At 49.5% G+C, this 9,888-nt stretch overlaps 1 non-coding gene across 1 annotated transcript; it reads right to left on the reverse strand.

Moving 5' to 3' along the window:
* Positions 1 to 223: 223 nt before the first annotated feature.
* On the reverse strand, positions 224 to 296 carry TRNAR-UCU (transfer RNA arginine (anticodon UCU)). The gene has a single exon. It is a non-coding gene; the product is annotated as a tRNA-Arg (tRNA).
* Between the last annotated feature and the right edge of the window lie 9,592 nt (positions 297 to 9,888).

Consider the following 9,888-nt stretch of genomic DNA (forward strand, 5'->3'; position numbering starts at 1 on the left):
ATTTTTTTGTTACACCCAAAGGATGCAAGTGTACACCAAAATTGTTGCAACGATATTTGGAGCTAGAATGTTTTCCTGCAATATTTTTAGATTAAAATTAACAAAAAAGAGGTTTGGAGCTGGAGCGTTGTGGCCGATCAAGCCATCAAGGAGTTTACAAAAGGAATTAATAGATGCAAATAAAAAATTATTAATTCCTCAAACCAACATGTGATGAACTGTACACGCTCGGTGGGAGTCGAACCCACAATCCTTTGATTAGAAGTCAAATGCCTTATCCATTAGGCCACGAGCGCCTTCGACCATGTACCTGCGCCTTACTCAGGTAACAATACCGTATCTGTGGTCAAAATAGGAAATTATGCATGGCGATTTAAAACAGATCATTCGTAAAAGAAAATAGTTTGGACTGTGGAAAGCAGGACATCCTCGAAGTAGGAACAATTTCAGTACCCTCTGACCCAAAATATTTTCCACTTATTCAGCTTAGTTTACTATAAGTAATGCGACAAAATTACGTCAATACTTCGAGGTAGACAAGTCATGTAAAAAAAACCTTGCGTTAGGGTTGTGTTTCCTCTCGGCGGCGCCTCCGTCACCGTAGAGAACTCCCCTTCCCTACCCTCTTTCTTCGTCGATTAGAAGCCCCCGTGCTCTTGGTCGCTCGGATAGGAGAATTAGGGTCTCCCCGCTCGCGGATCTCACTTCTTGGGCAAGGGATCATGGATAGTTAGGCATCCAGCTCGGGCGCCGCCATGGGCGACGTCGAGGCAATGATGACGGAGCTTGGCTTGACTGAGTACAGTTTGGAGGATGTGATGATTGGCGATGAAGACCTTTTTAGGGCTTGACATTGCCGGAGGGTAAGCTTCGTCGGGCCATTGCTCACTACTGTGGAGACAACAGGGCTTGTCAAGAATGTCATCGCCGAAGGCTTTCTTCCACGGGACCCATTCCTTCTTTTGCCCAGCTCCTTTATTGTCTTGACCTACTGCTGCGACCAAGTCAGCTCCACTGACTCCGTCATTTTGCCCAGCCATCAACGTTTATTCTTTCCACCACGTTTGTTATGATTATTCTGTCCTTTCTGATCAATCGTCTGTCCACGGTATTCACTCCGCCGTATCTTGTTGTCCTCTTCTCCGTTTGCATACCGGTTGGCTATATCCATCAGCTGGTGCATGGAGGTAAGCTCTATCCTGTCCAGTTTCAACTGAATGTGTTTGTATTTGACTCCCTGCTGAAAAGCAAGGATGGCCCTATCCTCCGAGACGCCTTCAATGGAATTGCGTAATTGGGTCCATCTTTGGATGTACTCCTGAGTGGATTCCTTTGGCTATTGGACACACATCATCAGCTCTTGGTACCCTCCGGGATGCTTGTAAGTGCCCACAAAGTTCTTGAAGACGATCTCCTCAAATTCCCTCTAGCTATGAACAATGTCTTTAGGCAGGTTATTCAGCCAAGCTTTGGCTGAACCCTCTCTAGGTAAAGGGACATGTTGAGCATGACCACATTCTTGTCGCCTCCTCCAATTTGGACAGCAACAAGGTAATCGGCCATCCGAGTTTCCGGCTTGGTGTTTCGATCATACTTCCCAATACCTGAGGTCATCTAGAATGGCTCAGGAAAGGGGGTCATTCGTATTTGCCGACAGAAACACAACGGGCCCGAGGATCCTGACCCACCCGGCCTATCGTGCTCATCCGCGTGGCGTGCAGCTCGAGTGCAGTCCACTCGTCTTTGCGCCAAGATCTCGTGTGCATCGCGATGTGATACGTCTCAATCGTATCTACTTTTCCAAACTCTTTTGCCCTTGTTTTGGACTCTAATTTGCATGATTTGAATGGAACTAACCCGGACTGACGCTGTTTTCAGCAGAATTGCAGTGGTGTTATTTTTGTGTAGAAATAGAAGTTCTCAGAATGACCTGAAACTTCACGGAGATTATTTTTGGAATAAATAAAAAATATTGGTGAAAGAATCAACCAGAGGGGACCCACCACCTGTCCACAAGGGTGGAGGGCACGCGACGAGGCTCCACCACTTGTGGGTCCCACGAGGCTCCACCGACCTCAACTCCAACTCCATATATTCACGTTCGGGGAAAAACCAAAGAGAAGGATTCATCGCGTTTTACGATACGGAGCCGCCGCCGCCTCCTGTTCTTCCTCGGGAGGGCAGATCCGGAGTCCGTTTTGGGCTCCGGAGAGGGGAAGTCGTCGCCATCGTCATCATCAACCATCCTCCATCACCAATTTCATGATGCTCACCGCCGTGCGTGAGTAATTCCGTCGTAGGCTTGCTTGACGCTGATGGGTTGGATGAGATTTACCATGTAATCGAGTTAGTTTTGTTAGGGTTTGATCCCTAGTATCCACTATGTTCTAAGATTGATGTTGCTATGACTTTGCTTGTCACTAGGGCCCGAGTGCTATGATTTCAGATCTGAACCTATTATGTTTTCATGAATATATTTGTGTTCTTGATCCAATCTTGCAAGTTATAGTCACCTATTACGTGTTATGATCCAGCAAACCCGGAGTGACAATAGTCGGGACACTTCCCGGTGATGACCGTAGTTTGAGGAGTACATGTATTCACTAAGTGCTAATGCTTTGGTCCGGTACTCTATTAAAAGGAGGCCTTAATATCCCTTAGTTTCCAATAGGACCCCGCTGCCACGGGAGGGTAGGACAAAAGATGTCATGCAAGTTCTTTTCTATAAGCACGTATGACTATATTCGGAATACATGCCTACATTATATTGATGAATTGGAGCTAGTACTATGTCAACCTATGTTATAACTGTTGCATGATGAATGCCATCTGACATAATTATCAATCATTGATCCATTGCCTACGAGCTCGTTTCATATTGATCTTTGCTAAGTTACTTTTTCGTTGCCACTGTTACGATTGCTACAAAACTGCTACTATTACTTTTGCCACCGTTACCGTTACTTCCATATTACTTTGCTAGTAAATACTTTGCTGCAGATATTAAGTCTTTCAGGTGTGGTTGAATTGACAGCGCAGCTGCTAATACTTGAGAATATTCTTTGGCTCCCCTAGTGCCGAATCAATAAATTTGGGTTGAATACTCTATCCTCGAAAACTGCTGCGATCCCCTATACTTGTGGGTTATCAAGACCTGTTTCTGGCACCGTTGCCGGGGAGCATAGCTCTATTCTCTGAGTCACTTGGGATTTATATCTGTTGATCACTATGGGAAACTTGAAAGATCAAAGAACCAAGATTTTTCCCTCAACTACGAGGGGAGGTAAGGAACTGCCATCTAGCTCTGTACTTGATTCACCTTCTGTTTTGAGTAAACTTGCGACACCTACACCTCCTATTAATTCCGATATGTCGCATGTTATTGACGATGCCACTTCTGATATGCATGATGCTTATGATGAAACTACTCTGCTCGATAATACTGTGCCACTTGGTGAATTTCTTGATGAACAACTTGCTAGGGTTAGAGAGAATGAAATTACTGAAACTGATGATATTATTGAAACTGATGATTATGATTCTCCCCCTAGATATGAATTGCCTGTTGTACCTGAGGGTTATATTATGGATGAGGAAACTGCTATAGACTTTGTTGCTTGTAATGATAGAGATGATCTTAAGAAATTGTTAGCTAAGCTGAAAGAAAAGTCTTTGAATGCTAGAATGCAATATGACCCTATGTTTGCTACTTCACCTATCTTTGTTACTGATAAGGATTATGAATTCTCTATCGATCCAAAGTTAATTACTTTGGTTGAATCTGATCCTTTCTATGGTTATGAATCTGAAATTGTTGTGGCACACCTTACTAAATTGAATGATATAGCCACCCTATTTGCTCACGAGAAAAAAATTCGCTATTACTATATTCTTAAGTTGTTTCCTTTCTCATTAAATGCTAAGATATGGTTTAATTTTCTTGCTCCTGGTTGTGTGCATAGTCTCGAGGATATGATTTTCTACTTCACTGAAAAATATTTCCTTGCTCATAAGAAACAAGCTGCCTTAACGGAAATATTTAATTTTGTGTAAATTGAAGAAGAGAGTCTCCCACAAGCTTGGGGAAGGCTTCTCCAATTACTTAATGCTTTGCCTGATCATCCTCTCAAGAAAAATGAAATACTTGATATCTTTTATAATGGACTAACAAATGCTTCCAGAGACCACCTGGATAGTTGTGCTGGTTGTGTTTTTAGGGAAAGAACTGTTGAGCAAGCTGAATTGCTATTGAATAATATATTGAGTAATGATAATGATTGGACACTTCCTGAACCAACACCTAAGCCAACTCCGAAGGAAAGGGGTATTCTATTTCTCAGTCCTGAAGATATGCAAGAGGCAAAGAAACCTATGAAAGAAAAAGGTATTAAAGCTGAAGATATTAAGAATCTACCGCCTATTGAAGAAATACATGGTCTTGATAACCCGACACAGGTAGTAGCAGTAAACTCTCTCCATGGATTTGATGAAGGTGATATTCCTCATAATAAGTCTCCTAGTCAATGCTTAGATGAGTTTGATAATTTTATTGTTAAACAGGAAAACTTCAATGCTTATGTTAGTAGACAATTGAAACGTAATGCTTACATGCTTGACCACTTGGGTGATTATGTGAGTAGAACTATTAACGACCTTAAGCTTATTAGTAAACATGCTTCCATGGTTACAACTCAAGTAGAACAAGTACTTAAGGCACAAGATGATTTGCTCAATGAGTTAAATAATAAGAACAATGATAATGCTTTTAGGGTTATGACTAGAAGTGGTAAAATGCCAGGAACCTTTGTATCCTGAGGGCCATCCTAAGAGAGTCGAGAAAGATTCTTAGAGAACTAATACTGATGCACCTAGTCCTTCTAGTAAAAAGAAAAAGAAAACTGATAGGACTTTGCATGCTTCTAGTGAACTTGCTATAGACACACCTGAGAATCCCAATGATATTTCTATTTCTGATGCTGAGACACAATCTGGTGATGAACATGAGTAGTGATGTTAATAATGATGTTCATGTTGATGCTCAACCTAGTAATGATAATGATGTAAAGATTAAACCTGCTGTTGATCTTGATAACCCACAATCAAAGAATCAACGTTATGATAAGAGAGACTTCACTGCTAGGAAACATGGTAGAGAAAGAGAACCATGGGTTCAGAAACCCATGCCCTTTCCTCCTAAGCCATCCAAGAAAAAGGATGATGAGGATTTTGAGCGCTTTGCTGAAATGATTAGACCTATCTTTTTGCGTGTGTGTTTGACTGATATGCTTAAAATGCCTCATTATACTAAGTATATGAAAGATATTGTTACTAATAAGGGAAAGATACCGGAAGCTGAAATTTCCACCATGCTTGCTAATTATACTTTTAAGGGTGGAATACCAAAGAAACTTGGAGATCCAGGAGTACCAACTATACCATGCTCTATTAAAAGAAACTATGTTAATACTGCTTTATGTGATCTTGGAGCCGGTGTTAGTGTTATGCCTTTCTATTTATATCGTAGACTTGAGTTAAATAAGTTGACACCTACTGAAATCTCTTTGCAAATGGCTGATAAATCAACTGCTATACCCATCGGTATTTGTGAGGATGTGCCTATTGTGGTTGCAAACGCTACTATCTTAACAGACTTTGTTATTCTTGATATTCCGAGGACGACAGTATGTCGATTATCCTTGGTAGACCCTTTTTGAATGCTGCAGGGGTTGTTATTGATTGCAACAAAGGCAATGTCACTTTTCATGTTAATGGTAATGAGCATACAGTACACTTTCCGAAGAAACAACCTCAAGTTCATAGTATCAATTCTATTGGAAAAATTTCAACTATTACTATTGGAGGTTTTGAATTCCCTCTTCCTACTGTCAAAAAGAATATGATATACTTATTGTTGGGGACATGTGTCGTGGACTTAACATGGCAGATTCCCTAGCAAAAGGACTTAGGCGTGGAGCCATCGCAACTAGGTTGGCTTGAAGGGGTTAAACGGGACAAAGGATACAGAGAGTTTATCCTGACTACAAAAAAAAGACACATCCGTGACATTTTGGGCCGAACGATTTTTTCTGTCATGCTTATGACACTTCTATGACGATAATTGTGACAAAACCCAGTATCATCATAGATGTGGTGGGCTCCTACTTCTATGACAAAAATCATGACAGAAAATGGGCTTTTCGTCGTGGGCGGGTCGGAGACGCAGATGCATGACATTCTTTGGGCCGTTCATGACGGAAAAAACCGTGGTAGAAGCGAGGGCGAGGAAAATATCGGGGAGTTCCCGGTTAAGGTGGGTGGTCGGGGCCGAGCGATGCACGGAGGTTTGCGCGTTTCTCTCATAAACGTACGCGCGTGTGTGCGAGGCGTTGCGCTCTAACTGAAGCCGAGTGAGGCGTTGGGCTCTAACTGAACCCGAGCGATTGCGCTAGCTACGTTACTGAACCCGAGCGATCGATCCCTTGCTGTTAATTGAACCAGAGTGATTCCTTCGCTACTGCTGCTAACTGAAGCCGATCGATGCTGCCTCTTGATGAACAATGAGCGTTGTTGGGGGTTTGGATGAACAGTTCCCGATGGGGGGTTGGATGAACATGGCCCCGTGGTGTTGCCGCTGGATGAACAGGACCCCGATCGATCGAGCCTATTGGGGGGTGGATGAACAGGACCCTGTGGAGGGCTGGATGAACAGGACCTCGTGGAGGGCTGGATGAACAGGACCCCGTGGAGGGCTGCTTGAACAGTATCCTGTGGAGGGCTAGATGAACAATAGACCGTGGAGGGGTGGTTGAACAAGACCCCGTGGAGAGGGCTGGTTAAACAGTAGCCGGTGTAGGAGCGGTGGAGGCTGGATGAACAATTGCAGGTGGAGGCTGGAGGAGGTCGACGGTGGATGAACAGTAGCCCGTGGAGGCTGGAGGAGGTCAACGGTGGAGATGAACAGTATCCCGTGGAGTTCCATTTTGCGGTATGCCACACCTGTCGGAGTAAATGGCCACGGGTAGCCTAACCGACTGCCCCTGGTTCTTCTGAAAAAATTATCAGGCCTTCAGGCCTCCAAGCACTCCAAGCATTGGGCCGCCTTCCCTGGCCGGCTACCTCTGAAGCCGACTCCCGGAAGGCGACCCAGCCTCAGCAACCCCTCCCCGGGACGGCTACGGGGTAGCCGACTCCAAGAAGCCGGCCAAGAAGAACGCCGACTCCAAGAAGCCGGCCGAGACCCCAACCACCAAAGCTACGCCCACATAACGGTGACAAGACGGGGTGTGGCCACAGTGCGGCCCACTACCCCCGAGGCCCGAGGCAGGCATGGCCACAGGAGGCCGTACGGGATGACCGTCTCCTGTTCCGCTCGGCACTGTAGCCATGCCAGCCTCGACGTCATCCACGACCGACTCCTGTACGGCCCGGCCTCCCCCAGTCGGCCGAGGGCGTAGCCGGCTCCCAGAAGCCGGCTACCCCCTTCCTCGAAGCAGGAGCCCCATTAAGGGACAAGACGAGGTAAGGCTACAGTGAGAGCCCCCGAGGCGGCCCACTGTAGCCATGCTTACCTCGACGAAGCCCTCGTCATCAGAGGCGAGGCTACAGTGAGCAGCCGCCGACAAGAACCTAGGCGGTGGGGCCGGCCTGTCGACCAAGAAGCCGGCAGCCGGCGAGACCCACCAGCCGGCGGGACCCAACAGCCGGCGGAGAAGCCGGCGAGCGTAGACACTGACGGCTGGGACCAGTGCCCAGCCGAATTACCATTGTACCCCCGGGGGGTAGGCTTATATAAACCCCCCGGAGCACCCATGCAAAGGGAGAGTTTCTGAACACAGCACACACACCATAGAGATAGAGAGAAGCAAGAGCTAGCCTTGTTCTTCTTCTCCCTTGAACCCAACAGCTCTAGGAGCGATTGTAGCTACCTTTCCTTGATCTAGTGATCATGCGGAGACCCCGCAGAGCAGGACTAGGGGTGTTATCTCCTCGAAGAGCCCCGAACCTGGGTAAGATCCGCCGGCGTGCATGTCTTCGCCTCATCCCGTTTCCAGGCACCGGCGATGTCTTATTAGCACCCACAATGATAAGCCATCCGTTGGCATATGTCGCACCAACCACCCGACATTTGGCGCCCACCGTGGGGCCAGGTGCACCGTCGTCCGGAGACCTGTTCTGGACGGGAACCCTCTTCCTCCCCCGCGAGCGCAGCCAGCCTGCTGCGCCCGATGGCATTTGCCTTGACGCGCTGCAAGGCGTCGACGACGCCTGCGCAGCGAGCTGCCTCGCCGATCTGCTCGGCGAGGCTCGCATCTCCGACGAGCCTGCGTCCGACGCAGGCACGGACTACCCCGAGAGCCGCCTCGTCAGCCTCCTCGACCAGCTTCACGTCTCCAGCGAGCCTGCTGCAGACATGGAGTCGGTCGGCTCCACCGACCCGATGCTCGACTCCGACACGACATCACTCGACGCCTACCCCACCGACGTGGTGGTCTTCGACGACCCTCTCCCTCGAGCTGACAGTGGCAGCAGCGCTGTCACCGAAGTGCTGGTCATCAGCCACGTCGCCAACTCGGGCGAGAACTCCCACGACGCCCTGCAAGCGGCGATGCACGACCTCTCCGTCCCCATCCCGGCCGACGCGGACGCCGAGACCCTGGAGGCACGCCGCCTTGCCCTCATCGCAGAAGGCCAGAAGATAGCCTCCATGAGACGCCTCACTGAAGCCCACCAGCGCGAAGTCGACCGCGCCGCCTTCGGTACGCCGCCGCCTAGCGGCCCGAGCCGAGCCGGCTTCGTCCAGAAGCGCGGCGCGGCCGTCGCCAGCATGCTGGGGGCAGATCGCCCCGTCTACGCCAACCCGCTCGAGAATCTGCGAGCCGCTCAGGCGGCCGCAGAAGAGCTCAATGGGCTGGGAGCCGATGAGCTCCCCTACATGACGAGACGGATCCAGCAGCTGCTCGACGCGGCTGCAGAACGGCACGAAGCCGGCGCCCAAGCTGATAGTCAACCCCCGCGCCGGGAGCACGCCGCGACGTCCCGCTCGCCGACTGCAAGCGGCGCGCGCCAGAAGAAAGACAAGGAGCCAGCTGCCAGCCGCAGCCGGACTCGCATCACCATCGAGCGCGACGCGGAGGGCCGCCCTCGAGCCGTGGAGCACCAAGGAAATCTGCCTCCTCCCCCGCCTCGAAGAGAAAGACGTCTCACTCCGCCGCCTATCACGCACCCGACTCTTGGCGACCGACTCGGCCGCCGAGAAGGAGTCGGCGAGAGCGACGCCCGCCACCGGATCGACCGCCTTGCTCGATCCTTGGCGTTAGAAGAAGAAGACGATGTCGGCCCGCCATGCTTTGGCCCCCGCATCCGCGACGAGCCCTTCCCCAAAGGGTTCTCGCTCCCCAGAGACACGCCCAAGTACAACGGCTCGGTGAAGCCGGAAGATTGGCTCATCGACTACTCCACGGCCGTCAGCATAGCCAACGGCAATCGGCGCGTCGCCGTGAAGTACGTCCCCCTCATGCTGCAAGGCACGGCGCACACGTGGCTCAACAGCCTCAAGCCCTACAGCATCAACAGTTGGCTGGACTTCACCGAAGTCTTCATCCGCAACTTCACCAGCACCTACAAGCGGCCTCCCAAGCCTCGCCAGCTCTCCCTCTGCGTCCAAGGGCCCAACGAGTCGACCCGCGACTACCTCACGCGATGGGCCGAGCTCCGCAACTCCTGCGAGGGGGTGCACGAGGTCCAGGCCATCGAGTACTTCATCGCCGGGTGCCGAGAGGGCACCCTCCTCAAGCACCGACTCCTCTGCGACGAGCCGGCTACCCTCGACGAGTTGCTGATCACCGCGGACAAATACGCCACGACCGACTCCTCAATGAAGACCGAGCT

The sequence above is a fragment of the Triticum aestivum genome, chromosome 7D (genome assembly GCF_018294505.1).
Source record: "Triticum aestivum cultivar Chinese Spring chromosome 7D, IWGSC CS RefSeq v2.1, whole genome shotgun sequence".
NCBI classification, from domain to species: domain Eukaryota; kingdom Viridiplantae; phylum Streptophyta; class Magnoliopsida; order Poales; family Poaceae; genus Triticum; species Triticum aestivum.